General features: G+C 40.0%; 1 long non-coding RNA gene across 1 annotated transcript in view; it reads left to right on the plus strand.

Moving 5' to 3' along the window:
- Positions 1-4761: 4761 nt before the first annotated feature.
- LOC124883280 overlaps positions 4762-12793 on the plus strand; it is a 41480-nt gene continuing 33448 nt past the window's right edge. Inside the window, exons 1-2 of the long non-coding RNA XR_007042144.1 lie at positions 4762-4911; positions 5055-5184. This is a non-coding gene — a long non-coding RNA (uncharacterized LOC124883280). The remainder of the gene's footprint in view (positions 4912-5054; positions 5185-12793) is intronic.

Genomic DNA, 12793 nt, shown 5'->3' on the forward strand with positions numbered 1-12793 from the left:
TGTCCAAATTCAGTTCACTTTTATCCAATATAATTCTGTCATATTTAGATTTAAATACATACCAATTTAATCCTAATTATATTACAATACAATATGATTTATTTTTTTAACTAAATACAGGCTGCACTAATGCAAACTGATCTATTACATGAAGCCCATTACATGAGGAATTCTTCCCAAGCAAAGATGTTACAGTGGAGAGGAAAAAGAGCAGAACCAGGCCTTGTCACAGCAGCTTTCTTCAGACAACAGGAAAGAGAAATGGAAGCAATGGTCTAGGGGCACTTTTTATGGGAAAGAAAAGCAAAGAACGCACAAATCTAATGGGGCATTAACTTGATTGTTGGTTTCTTCAAGAAAAAAGACAGAATCTGCAACGTCCATCCACAAACCCTTTATAAGGGATAACTTTCTTCTTTTACATAATACAAGTCAATTCGCCAAAATCAAAGGCCTTGTGTGCTTACAGGTCATGCTGCTGGGGTTGCGGAAGCAAAGGGGCATGCCAATCAACTCACAGAATTCACCTTTAAAAGATTTGTAGCATTTCCCCTGGGCGAAACCCCCCGCAATACAGTGCTGAGCTCTGTGTTGCAGTCCTCATGCAGCTATGCTATCCAAAGGCATTTAGCACTTTATACAAGCAAAGTTCAACAGATTTCACAAGACCAACACATTTCTCAGATCAGATTGACACTGGAGGTTGATACAAGGCCTGCACTTTGTGTGTATGTGACTACTGCTGCTGCTATTTTTTCTTACAATGTCACACTCATTCAGCAATGCGGTACTACCCCTTACAGTTCATGGTGGTTCTGGGTTTATGACCACCTTCATCCTGGGTGCAATTATGGTGCAATAAGCAAGTATAGATTGTTTTGCTGTGCCTTTTGCAGTACAGCAAACCAAAGGGAGTACACAAAGACAAAAACGGCCATTCCTTCGGCATTGGCACTGTCCAATTAAATACAGAAGGAATGGGCCAGAAGTTTTTATAGGGAAGACAAAAAGAACACACAAATATAATGAAACAATGGAAAAATAGCTTCTTTGTGGTGTCATCCAAGAATGAGACACGGCTAAACACATAAGCACTGGGCTAGGAGTACGTTTAATACAAAAGACAGACAAGGAGATTACACAAATGTAATTGTAGTAGCAGCTTTATCATTGACTCCTACCCGGAAGTTAACGTTGAAGCATGTGCTTCCTATAGTTAGGCAAAACAACAAAATTACACAAATTTAATTGCCACAGTAGCTGATTCCGTGTTTCTGTTCACAGAAGCACTGAGCCAGTTGTACTTTCTATGGGAAAACAAAACAAAGGGAATGCAAGGTAATGGCAGCAATAGGTTTGTTAGCAGTTCAATCTAAGAAGGATGGGCAGCTAATTGCAGAAGGACTGAGCCAGGTGTCCTTTCTATTGGAACGAAAAACAAGGACACAATGAAAAGTAAATTGAAGCAATGTTTCCATTGGTAGTTTCTTCCCAGAAAGAGACACAGCTGACCCACTGTCATCTGGACAAAGCCAGCAGCACTGTGAGGATCATGTTCTTTGATTTCTCCAGTCCATTTAACACAATTCACCCTGATTTGCTTTGTCAGAAACTCCAGAAGACTCAGGTGGATGCCTCAACAATCTCCTGGATCAAAGACTACCTGACAAACAGACCACAGTTTGTGAGACTGAAGGATTGTGAGTCTAACCAGGTAGTCAGCAGCACAGGAGCACCACAGGGGACGGTACTCTCACCATTCCTTTTCACTCTGTACACCTCAGACTTCCAGTACAAGACAGACTCCTGTCATCTGCAGAAATAAGTACAGGGAGCTGGTGGACCGCTTTCTGGCATGGTGTGGAAACAATCATCTCATCTTGAATGTGAATAAAACAAAGGACATAATTGTGGATTTTAAGAGAAACAGGAATACGTCAAACACTGTTTCCATCATGGGAGAAGAAGTGAAAGTGGTGGAGGAGTATAAATACCTCTTCTATAAGTCTGTTGTGGAAAGTGTGATCTCTTCTGCCACCATCTGCTGGGGTGGCATCATCAGAGCCAGGGACTTAAAAAAGCTAAACAAGCTGATAAAGAAGGCTGGCTCTGTTCTGGGGACTCCTCTGGAACCTCTGGAGATCATTGTGCACAGAAGGATACTCCACAAAAGGAAGAACATTATGGAGAACCCTGAGCATCCTCTTCATGAGACTGTCCCACAACAACAGTGTCTTCAGTCAGAGGCTTCTTCAGATCTGCTGTAAGACAGACCACTACAGGAGATCCTTCCTGCCCACAGCCATCAGCATCTACAACGGCTTTTTGAAGAAACCTTCATAATGAGCTACAACAACATTTAATTTCCCTTTGGGATTAAAAAAGTAGTTTTGAATTGAATTAGAATGAATTCATGATTTAACAAGGGGGGCAATCACTTTAACACGTAAGACCAGGTTGGTTTGGAGAGTTTATTTTTCCGAAAAAAATTGAAACACCACTTCTGTCATATGTTGAGGTTTTTGTTATGGACCAAAGTGCAGATGCAGGCGAGGAGTCGGCATGGCGAGGCAGAACGATGATTTATTTAAATCAAAACAAAGGCTAAACTCACAGGTAGGCAGGCAGGATGAAAACAGAGAGTTTAGGAGTCCAGGTCTAACAGAGCACAAGAAACGAAGGGAACTTGGCGCAGGGAAGGTGACGCAACAAACCAGCCTTGAACACAAGAACCAAACTAACTAATATACTGAACGAGAACAAAGGCGGGTAATCAAGAAACAGGGAACAGGTGTAGCAAGGAGGCAGAAGGGACAGGTGGAAACAATAAACAATAAAGAGAAACATAGACCTAAGCAGAACAATAGACTAAGATAAAATAACCAAAACATAAGAAATCTAGAATAACCAAGAGGTAAAGGAAACAGAGGAACTGGAAGGAACAGAAGAATAACAAGAACCTAAGGCCTAAGCAAAAGGAGACCATAAAGAAACCCTGACTAGAATAAAAGTAAACAATAACTCAAGCTGACCTAACAGGTAGCAGAACTGGAACACTAGAAACTAAACATAAAGAACTAAGCTAGACAGAACAGAATAAAAACACAGAGAGGGAATAAAGACGAGTAGGAACAGAACACCTAGACTAGAAAAACAAGAAGAGTGCAAGGTGAAAAAAATACAGAGATACTAAAAGAGGAGCTAAAGAATCCAGGAGAACATAGAACCATAATACAAAGACTAATCATAATAATAGAACCATACAAAGTAATAAGGAAACAACAATAAGGAAACTTAATGAGGGAGGAAAACAACAAAACACCAGGACGCGGTAGAGGGAGCAAAACAAACTAATAAACATAATAGAAACATCTAGAAAAAATAAACCATCACAAGAAACCATAAAACAAAATGTCACACCGTGACAACTTCAGCCATTTGTTTCTACTACTTATCTTTATCTAATCTGAAACATTCAAGTCTGAGAAAACAGCAACAATGACAAACTCTCATTAAAAAACTATCTTAAAGTAAATTCTAACAGCAGAAAATCAAAGTCCCTTGAAACAAATAAATGCAAATTATGGAATAAAAATCAGTAAACGATGTTACGCATGATGCAAGAAGCATTGGTTGTATTCATCCTGTATTTACTGTCAGGTGCGGTGTAACGGAGGACCCCGAAATGCAGGTGGACAGGAAGCATAGGTGGTGAGTAAATGGTTTATTAAATAAAACTTATTTCGGAAGGTGATGGCAAATACAGGCATGGAAAGGCTTGGCATGAACAGCATGAACTGGCTGAACTGAGGGTGATATGATCCGAAATGTTTCCGCGAGGAATGAACAGAACAGAGGTGTATGAGGTGTATATATGGAGTAAGAACAAGGTGAAACGAGGAGACTGATTTGCTTAGTGCAGGTGAACCGAATAAAGTTAATTGAAAGACAGGACAAAACACAACGTGACTTGAGCAAAACTCAAGAAGAAATTCAAGGATACAAACTAATAGAAACATAACTAGAAAAACATGAAACTAAAGCATAACTAGATCCAAAAACCTAACTTTACAAAACATGAACTAGAAGACAAAAACCAAAGCATGACCAGGAAAATAATGAACAGAAGCATGATTCAAAACCTTAACTGTGAGAAACATATGAGGAAAAACCCGCAACCAAAAACCAAACAACCCCAAATCATAGCATTTACTGGTGTCCATTCCAGTTCATTTGGTGTGTGAAGCAGAAAAGAAAATCAAAAAATGGTCACTAATGATGCAAAAAACTTATTTTGTGCAAACTGTCCACCTTTTTAGCAGCTCAGCATGGCCGTCTTCCCAGAAGTAAAACAGGTAATTGACTAAAATGTTTGGAAGATGCCAACCAGCAATTACAAATATTAGTTCTTAGACGCCCATTATTTACAATTCTATTAATAAAGTTGGCTGTGATTAAATACAGCTTAAAATAATGACATATAATTTACGTTAATGGTGCAAATCACTGTTGGAACAGTGAGGCACAATGTACCTTAGCCAAAGCTAGGCGCTCTGTTTGCTGGGTGACTCATTCCTCTCCCCGATCACCCCTCCTCCCCTGCCCTTTTCGCCTGGTGGATTGTTGTTTCAGGCCTCTCCTCTTGAGCATGAGGGGAAGGTGTGCTTGTGCATGGGGCTAACTGTTGAAACTTGCTCTTGAAACTTGTCTTGCGGCTCCACGGCTGTCACAGTGGAGCTGTGTTTATGAAACGGCAGATTCACTACTGTGGTGCCAGCAGCTCTGAGAGGAGGGGATTTAATCAGATCCCCTATTTCAGGGCATGCTGCTTTAGTATTAAGAGAAACAAACCAATTTCTTAAGTGGAAATCCTGAACAGCAAAGAGATCTTTCCATGAATGTTCTCATTAGGTTTGTATATCGTTATGCTCCTGAGATTTGCTTTCATATGATGTATTATTTTTCAACCGTCCCTTTAGCTGAGTAATGTTTAAGTACACCTTTTCAGTGTGCTGTTGGGTGAGTGGTTTGTATGCCTTTGGTCTGTTTTAAAGGAATGACGGGGGTTTTTTGGAAGTCCTGCCAATTCTTCGAGGAGGCCACGATTAAGACAAGATGGTTCAGCTACACACATCCAAACACCTGGGGAACAGCTGCCGTGCAGCGGCTGAGGCAACACTCAAGGTCCAGTTGATTTTTGTCTTATCTCAGTGCCAACAAACATGAACTCCAACGACCAAGAGGGATTTCGGAGTGATGAATTATAAACTCAGGGGATTCTAATTACACTCCTTGTACAAGACATTGTGGTGGTATTTACAAGAGTGACCCATTGTTATGAGATGAATTTTCAAAACCTTTGTGTGAGGTCAACAATGGATGATGAACAAGGAGATGTATGTAAGATGTGCATAAACAGATGTCAGAGCGGGAGAGTATGGGTTGGGAGTTGAGGAACAGTGCAACAAAATACCTTTTGATCATGTTTTTCGGATTTGTTTTCATGCAGTTAAATAGTCTAAACACTGAGAACATAACATAAAGTTAAAAAGGTACAAAGGATTGCTTAATGGAAGACTTCAGGTTCCAAAGAGTAGTGGGGATTTTGTGGATGAAATATTTCCCTCATAGTTTTCATCAACAACCTTTTTTTCCTGATGAAAACTAAATGGAAACTAAATGAAATACCATCCAGGATGACTAAAACTAAGAGAAAAATGTGAAAATAAAAACTAGACATAAATGTTGGAAGGAAATGGAATCCTGTCAGGTCCAATTTTAGCCATGTGGAAAGGGACGACAAATTTGAAAAATAGCCAATGAGCCCTAATTTCCTGGAGCATTAGGAAGTTGATGGACGAGATGGTATTTGCAGAAAGGGTTCCTTTCATATATATAGTTCTTGCTCAGGTAGAACAGGCCCAATGGCAATACAATTCAATAATGAAAGTTACCATCTTTTGTCCACTTCTTTCTCAAGAAATCGACATCAATGAATAGTGCAGTCTCACTGGCTAAGCTGCTGTCAGCATATTTTTTTATCTAACATCAACTACCATCATGACTATGACAGCACTGTGTGTTATGTATGATATGTCCTCATTTAATATATACTGGCATATAGTATGTATTGGGATAGATGGTGTGTACTTCACAGTGTCCTACTGCGTAATGGAGTATGTAAGCCTAGATCTTTTTTGCTGCTTGCTGCATGAACTACAAACATGTCAGGACGTGTTGTAGAAAATATAGTTCCTCATTGTTTAAATTGCTTCTTACACCTTTGTGCATCCTCTGATTTTGCTTTTGAAGCACTCACAGATACTGCTAATAGCTTACTTTGACTGTTCTTCACTCGGGAAGTCTTCGGTCCACACCGAAGAATGTTCCAATGGATATTTGAGATTCCAGCTGGTCACTGACCAAAAATCTGGCCTACAGCTGATTTCTTGGTGCAGCTCTATAAAACAGAACTCTTTGCTTTGTCTTGGTCTTTCTAGAAACCTATGGTTAAAGGCAGTATTTTCTAATTTTTTGACAATTATATGCCTGATTCTCACTTAAAAAGTAAATAAGCTCATCCGAATGGTAGTTTTTTTTAGGTAGTCTGGTTGAGTGGATACAAACCATTTCACAATCAGTTTGCAACCCTAGTCAAAGGCGAGGTTTTACACTTCAATAAACTCTGCATGTAACAATTAGGCAGGCAACTGTAATTCCCCTGTACAATGGTTTATTTACTCCATTTAGGAAAGTCTATGAAATTGCTGCAACTATAAAACAATTTGTGGCCTAACAAGTGACTGTGGCACTGAGGGTTTCCACTTCTAAAAGATGTTTTCTGGTCGAGTCCATGCTCTGTGACAAACCTTTGCACTTCTGGCTCGGGGGCGGGATAATTTCCCCCTCTTTGATTTCGTGTCCAGCGAAATGAGACAGGAAGTGAACCATTTTAGCAGACCACTAGTTACTGGCAGGCAACTGACAGTGCCCTGGTCTTAGATCAGAGTCTAATCTTCTTTCCCATATCTTCGCTCTTTTCACGTTTGTAGTAAAACACTGATCTGGGGTCAACTCCTCAGGTCATGTCTGCTTTGAGAGAATGAGTGGATTGCATTCACCATGCCCTAGTCTTATCTCGCTGCCAGACACTCAGCATTTTGTAGCTAATTTGCTTTCATTATTGCCAGATGTGCTGACATGCAGACAGATGTTTATTGTCACTATTTAGAAACAGCTCACATTAATGATTTTGTTCTCTGTACTGAAGCTGATGAAATCCGCTGGAGGAGTGTGTTCTGAAATGTTAGAATTGCTAATACTGGAGTCAAGAATTACCTTCAAACTTTGGGCCGTATCGGATTGCAGATAAAAGGAATTATGTGTAAACGCTGAGATGGAGAAATCCCACGGCCATATAACATGCTCACATGAGTAGCCATCTTTGTGATTCCCAGCATGGATTCCATGAAACCCCCATCAGACCAGCTCTTTTTAGTCTCCAATCCAGGCACGACTCTTTGTATGATTAAAAGCATACACAAGAGCTTTGCATCTTGCAGATGTTGCCATAAATCAAGCGTTGGCTTTGCCTCGGCAACTGGCTGCCTGACAAATGTTCCACAATAACTGCAGGCCCCCTACTCCACCCTTCCAGTAAAAGAGGGAGAAAAAAGGAAAAAGGGGTAAACGAGAAAAGGAAAAAAACAGCCTTGGAATGTCTGCTTCTAACTCTTTTAGGACTATTGTAAAATCTCAGCCGTGTCAGCACAGGTGGAAACCTGACAGGTCATAAAACAGCAAAGAATGAAAAAAAGGCCCGCCCACTTTGGGCTTTCTCCTGTGCAACAATGTCTTACACTCCCTGTTGTCCCACTCAGCTCTCCACTGTGACTAATTCCACACAAATCAAAAAAGTTAAAGTTTTTGGACGTCACACTTGACACCTGATGCATGAAAAATGCACAATCGTTATAGCCGAGACAGAGACTGAGCTGTGAATCACACTCACGAGGAAAGATTGTGTCTGTAGGCAACTGTAGGCAAACTTTAGCACTGTCAGTAAAAGCACTGTCAAGTCTTGAGTCAACCCTGCTCCATTAAAATTTTTATTTCAAGGACTGAGATTGTCTTTCATTGTTGTGGTCCTGAATGTTTTGCTTTAGCAATTTGTCTGGACATGGCAAAGAACTTAGCAAAGCATGACAAAGTACGTTTTACCTTACAGATCTCTTGTTTTAGCTTGTTTAAGAACATCAACAACAACTAAGTTTGATTTTCAGACAAAGGTAACTTGAGTAAATACAACATGCATCTTTCAGATTGTGATTTAGTTCATTCAGGGGAAAAAACGGAATGAACCAAGCTGGTAGTATGTTAAAATTATGAATAAACTAGGATTAATCACATTTTTGGAAATCCAAATTAAATGTTACTGGTTTCAACTTGGCCTGTTTGCTGGCAGACCTGTAGAATCAAGAAATTACTGAAAGACAACCTGTTTGACAACATGAAGTAGGCTAAAAGATGAGAACAGATGAGAAACTAAATTATTGACACCTATCTGTCCAGAAAGGATTACAAAGTCATTTTTAAGACTTTGGGACTCCAGAGAACCACAATGACAGCCATTATACACAAAAGGACAAAACAGGGAATGGTGGTAAACCTTTATAGGAGTGGATGACCTACCAAAACTATTCGAAGAACGTCTCAACAACTCATCTAGGTGATCCCAAAAGAGCAGCTTAGATACAGTAGGGGATCCAGATTCAGCAATAAGAAAGAGACTAGGCAAAAATGGCATCAATGAGAGAGTTCCATGGCAAAAATCCTTCTGACCAAAAATAACATAACAACCACTGTCACATTTGGCAAAAAAACATCTCAACGATCCCCTCATCAGTCTACTATTTTATAGACTGATGAGACAAAAGTGGAACTTTTCGGAAGGTGTACGTCGCATTACATTTTGCCTAAAACTGACACATCATCTCAGAAAAGTACCAAACACTGTTGTGGTAGCTGAACAGTTTGGGTTTCTTTACTGCTTCAGGAATCTCGACAACTTGTTGAAATTGATAGAACTATCAATTTTGCTCTCTACCAGACAATCCTGATATAGTGTGGGACCTTAAGCTCAAGCGCACTTTGGTTATGCAGCAGGACAGTGATCCGAAGTACACCAGCAAGTCCACATCTGAATGGGTCAAAAAAACTAAATCAAGGTTTTGGAGTGGTCTACTTAAAGAACTGACTGAAATCTGATTTAGAGGAAGTGACATATCTCAAACAGGCCATTCATACTCCAAAATTCTCCAGCCTGAATGAATTAAAATAATCCTACAAAGAACAAGGGTAAATGTACAAATGGAATGTACAGGAACATACAATCTACAACGTTGGTTGGCAGCTGACAGTCACATATTCTTTGGTGGAACTAAAGTGCTCTGACAACAATACGGGGAATTGATCCAGTCGATAGGCTCAACTAACGCTAACTCCACAATAAAATAAGGAATTCTTGTAAAATTGTAGGCTGCCAATATCCTCTAACATAACGGAATATCCCACTGAACTGAACATTTTTAGTTTGACCTGTTTTGAACTGCTGAAACAGACAATGTATGTTTGACTAGCTTGTTAGTTTCCATTACTCTGAGGATTTATTTACTTTTGCAACAAACTCGTTGTGATACAGCTTTCTACTGCAGGCGCAGGACATATGATCGCTAATAACTTTACACAATCCCACTTTAAAGAATCTGAAATATCCCTTTAAATGTGAAAAAAAAAAACAACAGAAGAAACCTTTAATGGTGCAAACCTTTTTCAAAGCACAATAAGCTGGATCTTTTGCCTCTTAGTGACTCAGCCAGAGCTTATTCCAAAAGTATAAAGTGAAGGATCAGAGAAACATGATCCATTTCTTGGGCCCAGTGTGGGGCCTTTGCTGGATCTTTCTTACCTCTTAAAGAAAAAAAAAATTGTTATACTGTTTTTTGCCTTTTAGCAGACATTTCAATTCAGTTCAGTTTATTTATATAGCGCCAATTCACAACACATGTCGTCTCAAGGCACTTCACAAAAGTCAGGTTCATACATTCCAATTAATCCTAACCATTGAACAGTGCAGTCAGATTCAGTTATTTATTCAAATTGGATAAAACGTTTTTCTATCTAAGGAAACCCAGCAGATTGCATCCAGTCAGTGACTTGCAGCATTCACTCCTCCTGGATGAGCATGTAGAGACAGTGGACAGTCACTGGTGTTGACTTTGCAGCAATCCCTCATACTGAGCATGCATGTAGCGACAGTGGAGAGGAAAAACTCAATTTTAACAGGAAGAAACCTCCAGCAGAACCAGGCTCAGTGTGAGCGGCCATCTGCCACAACCCAGTGGGGGTTTGAGAGAACAGAGCAGAGACACAAAGAGAACAAAGAAGCACTGATCCAGGAGTACTTTCTATGGGAAGGAAAAGTAAATGTTAATGGATGTAGCTCCTTTAGTCGTTTCATCTAGAAAGAAAAAACAGATAAACTCTGAGCCAGTTTTCAAGGTTAGAGTCTGAAAGAGAGCACATAGAGTTAGTCACAGTAAAAGGTCAGTCAGTAGCCATGTTTAGGAGAGAGAAAGGGTTAAACACTGAAAGACAGGGCTATGTGGATCATCGGTAGAAGGTGAGCATTAAGTTGTTGCCAGCAGAAGCTCGGACGATGCCCCTCTCCAGAAACGTGACACAGGTAGACACAGAGTCAGGCCAGGTGTAGCTTCTAGGAAGAGAATATGGAGAACATAAAGTTAAAAGCTGAAATAACAGCAAATAATGCAAAATTGAAGAAGAGTGTGAGAATGTAGCGAAGAGGGTGAAAGTGGTCATTATGTCCTCTAGCAGCCTAAGCCTATAGCAGCATAACTAGAGATAGCTCAGGATAACTGAAGCCACTCTAACTATAAGCTTTATTAAAAAGGAAAGTTTTAAGCCTGGCCTTAAAAGTAGTCCATCTAGAGCCCACTGATGGCCATTGTTATACTAAAAACCACAACAATTGGGATACCTCTCTCGGTCAGATTGACCATCACCATTGGAAAATTCCTTCTCCAGGTCCACAAAGCATATGTGGACCTGTTGGGCAAATTACCCTGAACCCTCCTGTGAAGGGGGACCATCAGATGGTCAGCCAGTCCAGAGCTCTGTGTCCAACCGGCATCTGATGTTGAAGAGTCATGTTAGCATGTCAGCCACAACAGCCCCCTAACATTGACCTTCGGCCGCTGCTTGGCCCGTATGCCGAAACAACAGTCAGAGACCTCTCCCCAACCTGAAGAGGACGCGACTTTCTCATCTACCAAGGTTAACCCAATATGACACGACTGAGCTGGTTGACACTAACCAAACCCACCCCAGCCTGCCCCTTCTCCCCTCAGGCCACTCCAGAGTAGTAGAGAGTCCAACCTCTCTCAAGGAGCTGAGTTCCAGAGTCCACGCTGTCCTCATAAAGGCTTCTGAGCTGCTCTTTGTCTGACCCATCACCCAGAGCCTGTTTGCCATGGGAGACTCTACTAGGGGCGTTTAAGCCCGTAACAACATATCCTCTAGGATTATTCCCCCTTGAACTGCCATGAGGTAAAAATATTTAGTACCTCCGAATCAATCAACTTATTTATCATCACAAAAAACTTTAAAAAGCTTTTTCTTCAGTTTCTGTTTTGTGCAAATGTTCAAAAAGGGTGTAAAATAAACAAAGGCTGCAATGGGATGTCTTCATTTTTTTCACATGATTAACACTAAAGGTGTTATGATTTGGGGTTGTTTGGTTTCTGTTTTTTTTCATATATACTTCTCACAGTTTTTGAATCATGTTTTTGTTTGTTTTCCTGGTCATGCTTTAGTTTTTGTATTCAAGTTTTGCAAAGTTGTGTTCTTGGATTGGGCTTCTGGTTATGCTTTGGTTTCATGCTTTTCTAGTTAGATTTCTATTTGTTTGTATCCTTGAAGTTCTGTTTTGCTCCTGCCTCATCTGTGAGTGAGTTTTTGTTTTTTATTCATTAAATCTTTTTCCACTCACCATCATGCTGCCTGCTAGTCTGCATTCCGGGGTCCTTCGCTACACAAACCCTGACAAAAGGTGGAAAATGTTCCAAGATAACTTCTCATAGTGTCAATACTCTAAATAATTGTAGTGCCTGGTCATGTATGTAAAACATGAAAGAGGATGAATTAAAAGAGGATGTACTATCTTTTTACCACCAATGTAAACATCCACACTCCAGCCACAGTAGGGACTTTAAGAGCGCTAGCCATTATGAAAAGTCAATTTAGCAGCAAAGTTATTGCTACATATCACAATGTTATGTTGCCACTTGTCAGCCTGTTAATAGAGGTCTTGCTAAATATCTTCATGTAGGCTCTTGCTCTAGCTGAGCTCTCTGATTGGTTATAACTTCCTCTGCTGCCTTACTAGATGCACAGATTATCTATTTGATTGCACAAGTAATAACTCAAGTAATAATGATACAATTATTTCAATGCAATGAAGAACAGGGATTGCCTTGTTTAGCAAATGAAGCATGACACTAAGAGGAAAGACACTGTGCGATGTGGAAAACGTTTCTGCACTTTATACACAGCTGGTTAAAGATGGAGTTCACAAAATGCATTGATTTTTGTGAAGCAAACATCAATCACAAACAGAGAAAACAAAGATAAATGTCAGTGACTGTGATTAAGTTGATGTTATGTTAAAGATAGCATTAAATTTGGTAAAGTGTTTCTTTCTTACTGTACAAAA

The sequence above is a fragment of the Girardinichthys multiradiatus genome, chromosome 17, assembly GCF_021462225.1.
Source record: "Girardinichthys multiradiatus isolate DD_20200921_A chromosome 17, DD_fGirMul_XY1, whole genome shotgun sequence".
In the NCBI taxonomy this organism is placed as follows: domain Eukaryota; kingdom Metazoa; phylum Chordata; class Actinopteri; order Cyprinodontiformes; family Goodeidae; genus Girardinichthys; species Girardinichthys multiradiatus.